Source organism: Euprymna scolopes, chromosome 8 (assembly GCF_053919585.1).
Source record: "Euprymna scolopes isolate OS-2025 chromosome 8, ASM5391958v1, whole genome shotgun sequence".
NCBI lineage: Eukaryota > Metazoa > Mollusca > Cephalopoda > Sepiida > Sepiolidae > Euprymna > Euprymna scolopes.
The window spans coordinates 42,865,545-42,880,210 of record NC_136489.1 but is presented as its reverse complement, the minus strand read 5'-3'; the positions used below and the strand labels follow the sequence as shown (position 1 = coordinate 42,880,210).

Below are 14,666 nucleotides of genomic sequence, written 5' to 3'. Positions count from 1 at the left end.
AAAAGTCTCCCAACGGTCGCTGCGGGTTTGTTAGATTAAGAAGCGATTTATTGAAATTAAAGAAAATAGAAATAAAAAGATAGTCTTTATTTGAACTTTTTAAATAAAAATATGTTTATGAAACAAATTTTTTACAGCTTAGTCTGACAGGCCTGCAGCAACCATCGGGGGTTTTGTTTGAAGAAAGTCTTATATTTTATTATTCAATTGTTTTTAGTGTGCAATCATTTATATCAATGAGAAACAGTCCACCAATGACGTTCTATGAGCACAAATTCGTAATAGGAACGTCAGCAATTACCAGGGGACTTTACTTGAAAAAAGTCATTTCATCACTGCCAAGTAACTTGTAAGATATTCTGTCTTACTATTTTTTGCTCCTGAAACAGTAGCAAAACAAGACAATAACAACTTTAAAATTCAATACAAAATTTATTGATCCTTGGTGTCCGATTACGTTTGTTTCATTATATGATACGGGATGAACCTTCTTAAAAAAGACACCAGTAGACAAGATACATTTAAGCGTGATAAGCCATGGAGCAAGTCCATGTATTTATTTTTACTAACCACAAGGGACGCAACTCTTGTATTATTTTATATTAAAAAGTTGACCGAAGGGGACATAACTCATAATATGACATCCCTCTTTTCCAAAGAAAAATAAAACAAAAACAATAAAAATTACATAAGGAAGGAACCTTGACACTAGTACAATAGGGTGAGTGTCCAACTAAGGGCTGTTCTCATCATAAGAAAATTTTTTGGGTGGTCTTATTATACGACCGGATCTGGATACTTTCTGAGTTCCAGGATGAGTGTTCAGTGTTTTGTGGGATGTATTTGTACTGGGTCTGTCATAGGTTGTGTTGGGGCTGGTATGCTCCATGGTATACAATCCGTTGACGAATCATTCGATTCTAGGGTCATCATGGGTGTGGCTGCATACGTTTTGGAGTTCAGCCTTGTTGCAGACTTATCTGTTCTCAGATGTCTGCAGTTCCTGCGAAGTGACTTCCCCGATGGAGTCTGCACCGCATATGATCTTGGTTCGACACATCTCTGTGTGACGACTGCTGAAGACCATTTGCTGGAGTCTGGATCATATACGCGGACGTGTTGTCCTTCCTGTATCTCTGGTAACTCTCAGGTGTGTTGGTCATAGTGAGACTTTTAGTAGGATTGCCTTTGATAGAGGCGAGTTGCTGTTTTTTCTTTTTGGGTCGAATTGTTGGGCACTTCACTGGTAAGTTTCCCACCAGCTTTCGGTTCCATAGCAATTCACCCGGTGACGGAATTGCATGGTCGATTAGGGTTGACCGTAAACACAGCAATACCGTGTCTACATCACGACTACTTGAGGCAGCCTTTTGCATCGCTGATTTTATGGCTTGTATACAGCGTTCGGCCAGACCGTTTGATTGGGGGTATCTAGGGGATGATGTGACGAGTTCAAATCCCCATTCGCTTGCAAATTGTTTGAAAAGACTGGAGCTATAGTGAGGACCATTGTTGCTGATGACTCTTTCTGGGATCCCTTGTTCACCGAATATCTGCTTTATTAGTTTGACTACTTCCTGACTGGAAAATTCCTTTAATTTCCTCACAAAGGGAAACTTTGAGTAATAGTCCACCATCAGCAGGTAATTGTGACTTTCCTTTTTGTTAGTGCAGACTTTTGCCCAGTGGTTCTTTTTGCCACACGCTGAGCATGTGGTGCCCCAGGCTGGACATTTTCCTTTTTCATGTTTATTTCTACAACGTCGACACTGGCTTGTTTTTATTGCAATAATTTCCTGACAATCGCCTCGAATTTAAGCCATTTTCCGCATGTGGTTAAGGGACGCTTCGTGCGTTCTACCACTATTTAAGGCCTCTTGGAGTGTAAGCTCCATGCCTTTCGAAAGTAGAAGTTTTTGTAACTCCGGGTGTCTGGTGCCAGTAATCATTTGTTCAATGAGACGTTCTTCAGTCTCTTGGTTATCCCTAAACCTGCATTTTTTTGCCTGTAGTTTACATCTCGCCATAAAGTCGTCGATGCTTTCCGTATTCTTCTGTTTATATTCACGCAGATAGAAACGTGCAATACGAAAATTGGTTTGGGGCTCTAGACGCTCCTCAAATTCACGCCAAATTCCCTCGGGGTTCGTCCGGTCAGCATCATCGTCAAATGTCCAGGCGTTATATCGCCGTAACCCTTCCTCACCAGACAGCAGTAGAATGTAGTCGACCTGCTTCTTGACGGGAATGTTTTTTACTGAGAAATATAATGCGCACCGTTGCTTTAAGAATCTGAACGATTCAAATGGATTCTCAGACCCCCAGTGCATAACGGGTTCGCTTGCATTAGAACTCATTTTACTTTAATTTAATTATTGTCTTTTTTTTTTATATTATTATTATACTAATACCCCTTTTTTTTTAAATAAAAAAGCAAAGAAAACAAAACAATGACATGACTGAATGAAATTGGCGAACTTACTTTGTGCATCAATTTTTTTTTTTTTTTTTTTAAGATGGCGCTTGTCGTCGTCACCACGTGCGTTTACACGCAACACAAAGACTGATGTTTTCTTTTGCGTTCATTCTATTTGTGGATGGATTTCTTTTCTTTTTTTTTTTTTTTTTTAAGAAAATCCCCGTAGCTGCCACCATGTCTGATTATGTTTGTTTCATTATATGATACGGGATGAACCTTATTAAAAAAGACACCAGAAGACAAGATACATTTAAGCGTGATAAGCCATGGAGCAAGACCATGTATTTATTTTTACTAACCACAAGAGACGCAACTCTTGTATTGTTTTATATTAAAGAGTTGACCGAAGGGGACATAACTCATAATATGACACTTGGTTGCAAAAAAGGAATGCCTGTCTTTGGCCTCTAAAAACAGCTAGTAACAACCTCGTAAGGTAATAGTCTTTATCTTCAACAGGAAATGAAAGCAGGTTCATTCTGTTTTCAAAGATATGAGTTCGCAGCTGTAGAAAGGGTCAATAAGATACTTTCTGATCCAATATTCGCACTGTAAGCATAGAGCAGAAGTCCATGATAATGTTAATGCAGCAATTCTAGCCTTCATTAAGTCCATTGAGACTTTTATTAAGTCTCAATGGACTTAATGAAGATGTGCCCATATTTAGGCATGAAATATATTGTTTTGATTCTTTAGCGAACTCATGGTCATGAGCCTAATTATTTAGACATAAAATAAACTGTCTCAAAGAGATAAAAGTTGGAGGCTCCATACCTCCTGTAGGGGGTGATTCTAGAGTTTGGCTGCTTGAGGTGACTGGGACTGATTCCCAGTGTCCGTCTAGTTCAAGTTCTTAGTTGAAACTGAAAAGTAAAAACACAAAATACAAAAAGCCCATGAAAGTGCAATGCTTCGCAGAGAATAAAATCGGTCAATTTGATTGATCCAAAACAATACAATGATAGGCATAATGTAATTGTCAAATTTCTGACAAACTCATCTGATAGCTTTTACACATTGACACAGTAACTGACAATTTAACTTGACATTTGTTAAGTGTCTGGTTGCTATTATCGATTTTTGTCTTTTTTTGGTTTGTTTTGTTTTATTAAAAGAAATCACAAAATACAAAGTACAATTTCCAATTTCATATGCAATCATTTATATCAGTGAGAAGCAGTCCCCCGATGACATACTATGAACACAAATTCAGGGGTGTCAACAACCGTCGGGGGTCGTAGCTTGAATTTAACCCTCAGTGCTTCAGCCAGTCATTAATTTTATAATGACCCAATAAATAGATAATCAATTGTACACACTTCTGCGGAAGAAAATGTAACCTGTTCCACATCAGCGTTTCCTTTTTGTTCTTAACGGGACCAAGCACACTTGCTTCTGATTAACGCAGGCATCATTATCTCCAAAACTGTTATCATTTTACCCCGACCAAAATACGACCTTGATATTTAAGTTTTTAGCATGCAAGTATTACATGTACTAAAAATATTTTATCTAATGAAAATTATATAAACAGGTCAGACACATTTGGGTCATGATGACTGTGTAGAACGGTAAATATTTAGAAATCATATTTTATAGGAGCGATTTCAATTTATAATAAAGTTTTCTAGGCATTCTGTTGAAATTGTATCCCTTGATATTTTCACGGCTCAATATGTTGTATTGGTCTTGTTTTGTTTGTGCTGTGAGGAAGGAATTTTATGCAAATACCTTTATAACCTTTGTGTGTGCATTTTTTTTGTGAATAATTTTTGAACGCCTATTTTTTATATTTGTTTGGATTTATTCCATATTTTTGAAAAGAAAATGCTGCATGATGTTGGTCACTCGTTCTTCCGGATTCCTTGTAAGGAAACGAAAGTTTTATTTAGTAAGATTATCGTCGTCTTGATTTATTGCGGTTACAGAAGGAATTGCCTAAGCCTTATTTTATGACAATGAAGGCCGATGTTGATGGATGGTTAGCATCGGTAGATAATGTAACAGAATTGTTGGGTGATCATTCCTTGCGTGAGGACGTGTACTGTTTGCTAGTAGAAGCGGATGGTGTTAATGTTGTAGTGTTCTCATCCCAGGTTCGATTCATTCTTTCAAGGTTGGCAGATGGTGTGGAGTGTGATTCCTTGTGTAACCCTGTGGTCTTCGAAACCCCTAGGGAGATGTTTGCGAGTTACCAACTACTAAGCCCGAATGTCCAGACTCTGAAAAGTGTTTGCTGAGTGCTGGCAAGTTTGGCTTGAAAAATGTTGTATCATGGTCTGAAAGCAGTGTTGTAAGTGCCACTTCAGAGGATCTGCATAGTCAGGCGCTGAAGTTTGATTTTTCTGGTGGGCAGTTTGCCAGTAATATTTTAAAGAAAAATGTATTGGGAGTGAGATTCCCAGGTATCATGAATGATACCACTCATGTCCACGACTGTTAAGTATGGGCATGAATATTGTGAAATTTATGGAGCGATTTCCATGGGATATTGGAATTGTTTTACCCTCTAACTAAGAGCTTTCGAAGTCAAGCTTGATTTGTCCAGGGGTGTTTCTAAGGCGCTCAGAACCATCTTATGCTTAGTGAGGAGTGATTTTTCTAATGCTGAGATGTTTGTTTCAGTGCTGAACACAAGAAGATTGGATCTCTTCTTGATAGGAGTCTTCCATAAGTATTACATCTCCAGCTACCTAGGTGTCTCTGACTCCTATACTCAGCTTTGTTTGTTTGGCTATATATATATAGCTATTCAAACGTTTAAAACTGTAATAGCCTTGCATAATTTGTGCAAGATGGGGGATTCACTTTTATTTCATTCCACCAAGTTGAAGAGCTTATCAAAGCATAGGGATGATTGGATTCGTCCCTCTTGTAGCACCGGTGTTGATTTCACTGGACTCTTGTAGTTACGAGGGAGCTGAGATATTTTGGTGTTCGCCAGAGATAATAGAAGGATGAGGCGGTTGGATGGTAAGTGAACTTCTCAAGCCTTTTTACTCTTATATGCAAATAGTTAATTACCTGGCATAATATTTTCAGTTCAAACTTCTGTTGTGACCTAGCATCGTAGCATTAATTTTAAATTTATGAATCTGGTTAGGTGCTCCTCTGTTCAAACCTAAAACATGAAGGTTTTCATGTGAATTTTTATAAAATAAGCCTATTTGAATTTTTTTGCTTTTTTGTTCTGATATGTTTCTTGGAGTTCTTCTGACCATACATTGTGGTATATGTATATATAAAGAAAAACTTTTTTGTATTGTAAATTTTACAGGTGTCATCCAACTGTAGGTTGACTGCCATTTCCTGTTGGGGGAGAATGTTGGAATTTTTTTTGTACCAATAATGGTGCACCCCCCCCCTGTTTATATTTATTATTTTTTATCTGGTTCTTATATATGATTTTCTGTATTTCGTATCCTTTATGATTTTTAGTTTCGTATATTTTGGGTTTGTACGAAACTCCCTTTAATTTGGAGAAAAGAGAAATGCTAGCTCTGTGATGACGTCAAGAGCCCAGCGCGTATTTCGCTCTCTTTTGAAATTTGGCGGACGTGGAGATTGGACATTTGGTTCATTGCCCGGCACTGAAGATGGAATTTTGAAAAGCATCTTTCAAAGAAGAAAACCCCAGCAAGAATACCCAGATATGTGACGAGACATACTTATGAAAACTACCTACGTGACTACGGTTTTGCACGTATTTTAGAAGGAGTGAAATTATTTTAAAGAAAATACCTTATTTTACGTGACAAAGAATTTTGGAATCTCTTACAAAGAAGAAAACCCGGTAAAAAAAACCCGGACAAGCGACGCGGTTTTACTTCCGAAATCCATCTGTGTGTCTACGGTTTGCACGCAAACATGGAGGGAGAGGAAATTCTACAAGGACCTTAAACAAAAAAAAAGAAAAAGGCATGTGCCTGACTGGCTTTCAATTTGTAAGTACGCTCCTAAAATTAATTTCATATGCGAGTGTGATTAGGAGATACTATTTTGAATATTATTGTATTTGTTAATGGATACACATGTCTTCATTATAAGAACCAGTGTTATTTTTTTCATAATATGTTACTTTGGCATTTCATAAGTTTAATGCTCTCAAAGGGAAAAATTTGCAATCAATTTTATTGTGAATAAAGTCTCTTCTTCATTTCAAAGCAAGACCTTTATATTTTATTCTTTACCCCCCCCCCCTTTTTATTCCATGCTGTCATTTTTTTTTTCAGGTTAGTTACTTTAGCGTCGAATTTATCTGGAAGCAAGATAAAATTCCAACAATTCATTTATTTTTAGTAAGGTTGGAATTCATCAGAATTAAAACAAAGTTAAGAAAATATGAACCATACTAGACTTTTTAGACCATTAAAAGCAGACCAAAGTTACAGCCCGTTCTTAGAATGAGTGCTTTATGCTAAATTGATGGTTCAGTATGGTTAATTTTGTACTTATTTTTACATTAAATACTAATCCCTATTATTGAAAATAATGTGCATCAAACAGATACTATAATGCTTAGTTCGATGCACCTTATCATAAAGGTCCATACAAAATTTCAGCCAGATTGGCTCAGTAGCTTCTAAGAAAACTTTTAGAGTAAATGTGGTATTGTGGTAAGTAATCACTATTGATCTCTATTCATCCCGAACTGTGCATCAAATGGATACTATAATACTTAGTTCGCTACACTTTATCAGAGCAAAGGTCTATTCATAATTTCAGCCAGATCGACTCAGTACTTTTCTAGAAAATGTGGAACAGACAAGCAGATAAAGAGAAATATAATATAGATTCGCTTTTTGGTGTGAACTAGGGTCATCAGAAGAATAAATCTGTCCACACTTTGTTATCAAGGTGATGATCAATGATTGTGATATTGAAAAGTTTCCAAAAGGAGGAAAGTTCTCCTGTGGAAAGGGAGTTAAGCACAATTCAATTTTTTGTAATACTTGCAAGAAGTGCAATGGAATTACTGTTAGGTTGAGAGTGAAAGTCAATAATGGTAATAGAGATGGATGAGAAGTCAAATGTGGACAAAGTATATTTAAATGAGGAAACTGTCGAGAGATTTTATTATCTTGAGCATTGGAGCACTGGGTAGAGTAGGTGCTAGTGTGATTGTAAAGCGTTACAAGTGGATGAAGTCAGTTCCAGGGAATCTCTACCAATACTAACTGATCTTAAGTTTAACACAGGTTTTGTGTTGGTCTACTAGGTCACACTTTCATTTATTTGGTATTTTTCACTTGTTGATTATTGACTTTCTTTCCTTCAAAAAATGTTTAAAAAACACACGCACAAAAAAAAAACAAGAAAAAAAAACAAGAAAAAAAAAACACTCATATTTATTTATTTATTCTTTTCCCGGATTTGTTTTTTCATTTGTTCATTTTTCTTTCTTTAAAAAAAGAAAAATCATATTTTTATTTATTTATTCATTCTTTCCTTTCAGAAAAAAATTCATGTTTTATTTTATTTATTTCACCATTTATTATTTTCCCTTTTTTTTTTTGGTTATTTTTAATTAAAAAAAGGATTAACTCCTCATTATCTTGTAATTTCATTGCATTGTTCCCCCCGCTTTGTGCGTGCGGCATGCATGCATGCATGATAAACAAATATGGTCGCCACGTTATATTACAACATGAAACATGCAGATATGATTGCAATAACATGCAAAAGTAGAAGCCGGCCTCAATTTTAAATCTGATATTCGTTTTCAGCACACTCGAAAACACCTAGAAAACAAATTTTTAAAGGTAGGTTGTGTGTTGGTGTACCAGGCCACAATTACCAAATAATTTAAATTAAATTTGAATAATAATAATAATATATGAACTCTCATTCTTGACGTTAAATTAAATTTAGCGTTATTTTATGTTTCAAGTGTAATTCTCTCTCCTTGTCATGTTTTGCTGCCCCCCCCCCACACTCTTAATCGCCTGAGATGTTGGAAATTTTCTGTTTCTATCTCTATCCTTGTAGCCATATCACTAATAAAGGTGCTGGAGGTAAACGTTTTACTGGGCTGATGTTATCCGCCTGATAGTCAGGGACCCAAATCTTGGACTAACCACTAAGGAGATCGTCTTATCAGCAGGTGCAAAGTACTGAGGCTGCTGTATTTTCATTTGGTGAATAGATTCTGGACCATGCAGTAGCTTCTGGTGGGGCTTTTCGATGCCATATTAGTGGGTAATTGTTATGGCTTTACCTTATCATGGTCTAGAAAAAAAAAATATTTCCTCATGTCTTTTTCTCCCTTACTTTCCCTCTCTGCCCTGCTCTAACCAAATCTGTTGACCTATTTCACAAATCCTAAAATTCCATCATGAAAAGTCTCCAGAAAGAATACACAATTAAACCCAGAACTCCAACTTCCAACATAGACCCTCTGTAGCGGACTGGTGGAAAGGTTACGTGTTCATATCATGTCGGGGTCAACAATTTGTAGCAGACTGGTAGATATATTATATATATCCCCCAGTCATACAAAATAGGAAAAAGGAATTGGATTGAGAAAGAAATGAATAACGCGTTAAATTGAAATAAACGAACTATAATTTATTTCGTGAAGAAACAAATGAAAGAAAAGAGTTCAGCACATGTTTAGTTTAGCGTGCGTCTCTCGCTGTTAACTGGTGAGAAGGAAAGTATTGTTGTAGAGAGAGAGAGAGAGAGAGAGAGAGAGAGAGAGAGAGAGAGAGAGAGAGAGTGAGAAAGTCAATCCTGGCCATGGAGATACAAAGCGTATAAGGTATACGTACTGTCTGTTGGCTCTTGCCTCACACATAGTAGGGAGCGGATGGTCCGTCAACCGCTCAACTTGGGAGCTGAATCGAAAAGGGAGGAAACAGCTCAGGTCTCTTGCTTTTATAGTTGTTTCCAGTGGTCTTTTGCGCATGTGTGGATTTCCTTCAAAGGGGAAGTGACATTGCCCATGTTTGTGTATGTGCGCGCATATGTGTATGACAAGAAAAATGGCTTCAGATGTGAACGCATGTTTTTGTGCGAGACTAGAAAGGGCTCGTACACCTCACTACCATGTCTCCTCCAACATCAGGAGTCTACATTCCAACCTTCCAGAGGTTGAAATCCAATTATATGAGACTAAACCAGACCTATTCTTCCTACGCAAAACTGGAATTGGGCTAACTATTTACCTAGATGAGTTTGTAATTAAAGGATATTCTAATTTTAACATCCAAATCTGACCCCCAAGATCCCCATGGGCATGGAATATGTGCCTACATTAGAGATGGCTTTCCATATGGTAGGGGCATCTCCTGAGAAGACCCTAAATTGCCCTATATGTGCTTTCAGATTGCACTTGCTCACACCACTGCATTTATATTTGCCCTCTACCGCCCCCCACAACAGCGGAATTACTATCTTCAAGAGCATATCTAAGAAAATTGACCATATCCTGTCTGCTCATCCTTCAGCTAATATTCACGTCTGTGGAGACTTCAATGTTCACAATGTGGAATGGTTAGCCTACTCAAACAAGACAGATGACAAGGAAAGATTCTGTCACGATTTCTCCATTGCTTATAACCTAACTTAGATTGTTCACAAACCCACCCGTGTGCCTGACACTTGATGGTTAGTATGCAAGTCTCCTAGACCTTTTTCTCACAACTTGCCCTGAGCTATGTTCATCTTCCTTTCTTTCTTTACTGGGATCTTCCGATCATTTCGTTGTCTCAGTTAAGATAAAAACAAAATGTAATAAGTCCTTCGACATACCTTTCCATCATATAGTATCAATACTGTATGGCTTCCTTACATTTATATCAGATCTACCTTTGCATTCCACATTAAAAAAAAATACGTTCTCTATAGTATCAGACCTGATGGAATGGTCAATTGTAGGTATACATTGCTTCATACCCTCCAAAAATTTCCAGAAAAAAAACTAACAGCCAGTCATGGTTCTTTCCAAAATATGCTGCTGCCATTGCACACAGAAATCACTATTTCCATTGCTTTCAATGTAATAGATGTACTAAGACTAAAGCCGCCTTCAGGACTGCCAGCAAACACTATAAAAGAGTAATAAAGAACGTGAGAGTTGAATGCTCAGTCTGTTAAGTCCAAAGTAGCTGGGCAGTGACTTGGTTCCCACCAATTTTGGCAAATAACAAACAGGGTCCTGAATAGAAATGCGTGCTCTATCCCAACCATCATCAATGGACCTGAGGAAATCTCATCAGCATCAGACAAAGCCAAACTCTGCCACTTATTCTACCCTATGCAATCAGGGCTGCCAACCCCCCATATTTCCTCCTGTGTCTGTAAACATGCTATGTGTGATGTTGCCAAATGAATTAAAAACCTTGATTCCAGTAAAACAACTGGCCCTGATGGTATTCCAATCATACTATTGAAAAAGCTTCAACCAGAACTATCTCCCATACTTACAAAGTTGTTTAAGGAGAATTGCTTCCCAACGCATTGGAAAACCTTATCAGTATGTCCTGTATTAAAAAATTCAGGTGATCGGTCACCTCCCTCTTAATACAGACCAATTAGTCTCCTGTGCGTCATAAGTAAGTTGCTGGAATCTGTATTAAATAGAAAAGTAGTCAACCACCTCAGCAAAAATAACCTCCTCAGTTACATGCAATATGGTTTCCATTCTGCTAGATCTACAGCAGATGTGCTAAGTTATATCTCATAGGATTAGAGAATCTCTCAACGGAGGCTTCCTTTCTAGAGCAATTGGCTTTGGATAGAGTATGACATAAAGGTCTACTCCACAAAATCTCCAGCTACGGTATAGCTGGAAATGTCTTTTCAATTATTACATCATTTCTCTCTGATAGGTTCATAAGAGTAGTTGTTAATGGGCAGAAATCAGAAGCTCACAGTATTAATGCTGTATTCCCTCAGGGGTCTATCCTGAGCCGAAATTTCTGCTTGAGCTACATCAATGATTTCCCAAATCCCCAAGATCATTTGTAGACATTTATGTTCATGACACTACCATCTATGGCAACACTTCAATGGCCATAAACTACCAAGTTCTCTCTCATTCCCTCTCCTCTGATCTTGATCACATGGTGTAATGGGGGAAAAGGTTGCTGGTTAATTTGAATGCATCTAAAACCAAGCTTCTATCTTTACATCATCAACACTCTGACCCCTGTCTGGTATCAACTGAAATGAATGGCTATCGTCTTGAGGAAGCTCCATGTTTTGACAAGCTTCTAAGTTTGACCTTTACTCTTGGTCTGAGATGGAATATGTACATCAGATCTGTTGCCAAGGTTGCTGGAAAAATAGTGGGATCATTCTACTGCTCCAGTAGACATCTCACTGCTAGTGAAGTTCTCTGCCATTATAAGAGCCATGTATGCCTGAGGTTAGAGTACTGTTGCGACATTTGGGAAGGATCTGCTAGAAACAGCTTATCCTGCCTTGACAGAGTTCAAAGTAGAGTTCGTAGCCTATTGGGATGCAACCTCTTTCCCATAGAAGAGACGTTGCAAGCCTGGTTCTGCTTTATCGTTATTTTTATGGCAAGTACTTGTCTGAGCTCCAATCTATGGTCCCCTCTGGCTTGACTTTTATGAAAAACACTCGCCTAGTTGAAATCACTATCAATAATTTCCCCCACTCTTTATCTGTGCCTAAACCTAAATGTAGATTCCATGAATAAAGCTTCTTTCTTAGAACTGCACGCCTGTAGAACTCTGTTCCATTTTCCTGTTTTCCAACTGACTACAATATGTTAATTTTGAAGTCCAACATGAACAAGTTCTTGATGAGCCATTCCCTTAAGTAATCCAATTTACCAAATTTTCACTACTAACAACCACTATGGCATTTTCCCATTGACTACTGTACACTCATTAATCCTTATCATTGAGTGGCCTCCGGGCCTTGATAATTGGTGACTCCATTGTAAAAAATAAAAAAGTGAAAAAACTAGCTTGGTGGCCAAAAAGTGGTTGCTCATTTTATGTTAAATTTATATAGGAAAGTGATCCCCAACTCTAAAATGTTGATATTTTTTTTCAAAGTTTCTTCTTTCATATTATTTTTCAAGGCCATTTAAATGTATTAGGCAAAATAAAACGTAGATTTTCATTTTTTGTTTCTAGGTGTTAAACGACGCTGGATCACATTGTAAAGGTAGTTTGGTCGATATTCACCGATAGCCGTGGCGTGAGCAGCAATAAATATCTTTCAACCATTAACAAAAAAATAAAACGTGTCAGTGATTAGCAATATTAAGATTAGTTTCAACATTTCATATAGAAACTTATTGAAGGAAACATCATTTTTTTTTATACGTATGCATTTGTGCTCTGTCATTGCGCAGGAGAAAAAAAATGGTAAAGTTTGTTTTTGATTTTCGAATGAAATTGAAGAGTTTTTCTAGATGTAGGAAATAATGTTCTTTAAAGAAATAGGGGCAAAAAGGAACTAAATTTCTTCTTAGAATAAATCAGATCCAATTAAGAGTAAATCTTTTCCATGCAAATATGTCCGAGTCGATTGTCCAAGTTATTCTGATTGACTCAAAAGACGAGTAATGTTGAGCGGCAAAAAAGTATTGTTCCTTTTAGATAGGTCGTGCATTTTTGCGTTATGTTGCTGGAATGACAGGTAAAGAGAGAAAAAGGGAAAAGAGAAAAAAAGTGGCAGTTGATATTGCGCAATGTCTTTTGAATGCCTTAGGTGGCTCTTGCGAAGCTGTCAAAAACAGATTTGAGAAATGTGTTTTTTCTTTGAGCATTGATTGGACAGAACATAGATACCTTCTGTCACGTGGTATGCTCTGTTTTACGTCCGCACGAAAAGACAAAGTTTTACTTTTTATATCCACAGAATTTGCGTGGGTGTATACGGCAAGATGTGAGTAACTGAAATGTTATTCTATTATTTTAATGTACGGCAAATGCACACGTATCTGAAATGTTATTTATTTATTTTAATGTCTCTGGCGTATCGCCACAACGTCGTAAAAAATACCCTTGTTTGGAATTAAAGTAAAATTGTCACTATGAAAAAAATACAGTTTTAATTTTTTGTGGCACTTGTTGAAGGGTCAACAATATATTATAGTTTTAATTTGGAAATTAATAAACTATTTGAATGAAGAGAAACGCCATCTTGCGACAGTTTAATGAAACACCAAAAAATGACGTTGTCCTTGTATTGCAAAAGTGCCGAATTTTGAAAATTGACTGAATTATTAACTGAACCAAATTTTTATAAAATTATAACTATTTTAAGACAATGTTGTTTTGATTCCTATTTTTACAAGCTTCTAAAACTTCCAATCTTTTTATATGATTTTTATATTATATTTTTACATTTGCTACTAATTTTTAAAGACAGAAATAATTCTCGTTTCGTCGAATAAGATTCGATAGTTTAAATGTGTCCAACTTCCTTTCATATTTCGAATTTTAGAAACGGAAATGCATTTTGGTGGATTTAATTACGTAATTACTCATATTCTTTTTAATGGGATTATTTTATAATCGCTTCATTCATTAATATTGTTTTTTACTTTAATAATTATTCGACTAATAGTAAATAAAAAATAATAACAACTCGTAAGTCACGTTGAGACGAGAAAACAGGTGAATTTCTGGAGGTTAATGGCCGTTTCTAGAATTTGTCTGTAATAGCAGCAGCAGCCAATGATTATATAATACAAGCGGGAGTTATCTCCCCTTGCCGTTGCAAATGTAGAGGTCGCCCCTTGTTCACCTTTCATTTCTCTTGGACGTTCATGGATACTAGAGCATGCATGTCGGTCTGTCTCAGATCTAAATTCTTGACCGCAGTCGACGAATTACTTACAGTAAGTCAGATTTATACGAAATATATTCCCAGTATCGATTAAAAAAGACTTCAAAGAGGCTGATTGATTGTCTGAAGTGTTTTATTTCTTTCTGAAAAATAATAACGCACTTTCTCAAGTGAGAAGAGAGAAAAACTTTATGTATTATTATTTACTTTTGTGTGGATATTTGTATTCGTGTTATTTCTTATTTTCTAGTAATCTTTTAGAAGCGTGTTTTATAAAGATTTTCTGGTGTTTTCTTTTTGTATATCCGGAATCAAAAAGATCTATTTGTTTTAGAAGACTCTCGAAGAAGGATGTCTAAAAATAAATATTACTGTCCGCCTCCACCTTTTTTCATTAGAAAAGAAACCAGGC

At 36.6% G+C, this 14,666-nt stretch overlaps 1 protein-coding gene across 2 annotated transcripts in view; it reads left to right on the top strand.

Annotated features, from left to right (window-relative positions):
• LOC145283531 (mitochondrial proton/calcium exchanger protein-like) overlaps window positions 1-14,666 on the top strand; it is a 133,528-nt gene that overhangs the window by 316 nt on the left and 118,546 nt on the right. The window contains exon 1 of one of the 2 annotated variants that reach the window (XM_080132402.1): window positions 14,153-14,306. The exons of the other annotated variant lie outside the window; for it this stretch is intronic. The gene's annotated coding sequence lies outside the window, so the exon portion shown is untranslated. Of the gene's footprint in view, window positions 1-14,152; window positions 14,307-14,666 lie in introns of those variants that run through there. 2 annotated transcript variants of the gene reach the window in all.